The sequence below is a fragment of the Pyricularia pennisetigena genome (assembly GCF_004337985.1).
Source record: "Pyricularia pennisetigena strain Br36 chromosome 4 map unlocalized Pyricularia_pennisetigena_Br36_Scf_9, whole genome shotgun sequence".
Classification (NCBI taxonomy): domain Eukaryota; kingdom Fungi; phylum Ascomycota; class Sordariomycetes; order Magnaporthales; family Pyriculariaceae; genus Pyricularia; species Pyricularia pennisetigena.
The window spans coordinates 479,838-480,397 of record NW_021940921.1 but is presented as its reverse complement, the minus strand read 5'-3'; positions in this window follow the sequence as shown (position 1 = coordinate 480,397).

Here is a 560-nt window from a genome sequence, read left to right as displayed (position 1 = left end):
GCAAAAAAAAAAAAAATAAAAATAAAAAATGGGGCTTACATGCTTCATATAGGGGTCGGTGGCTTGGGACGCAATGACTAGCAAAACACAATTGCCCAATTGAACATTGAGCAGTTGTGCCTGAAAAGACTATGCTGGCAAATGGCTTGCATGCCTGCACTTCCCACTCGCTACATGCGCGTGCTTATGCTTGTGCTTGATGAGCTGTCCGGTGTCTGCAAGGAGGACCCTAGTTGCTTCGACTGGGAAGCTTGAGGGGGAAGCAAGCTAGATAAGTAGCTACTACTAGCAAGGTAAGTAGCAAGGTAACCGGATTTCCATGTTGGTTTCGAGGTGGGTTATTATTTTACAACTAGATTCACATCAAACATACATGGGAGCCCGATCTTAGCTTCCGTTGGAGTTGGGCAACCATCGAATGCACCTTGATACATATTTTTTTTTCTTTAGCGTGGCGAGGTAGTGGGTACTATGCAAGGCAGGCCTACCTAATCACTACGAACAAAAGGTTTTCTAACAGATATATCGACAAAGCGAAAGCGCTGAAAGCAGAGCTAAAA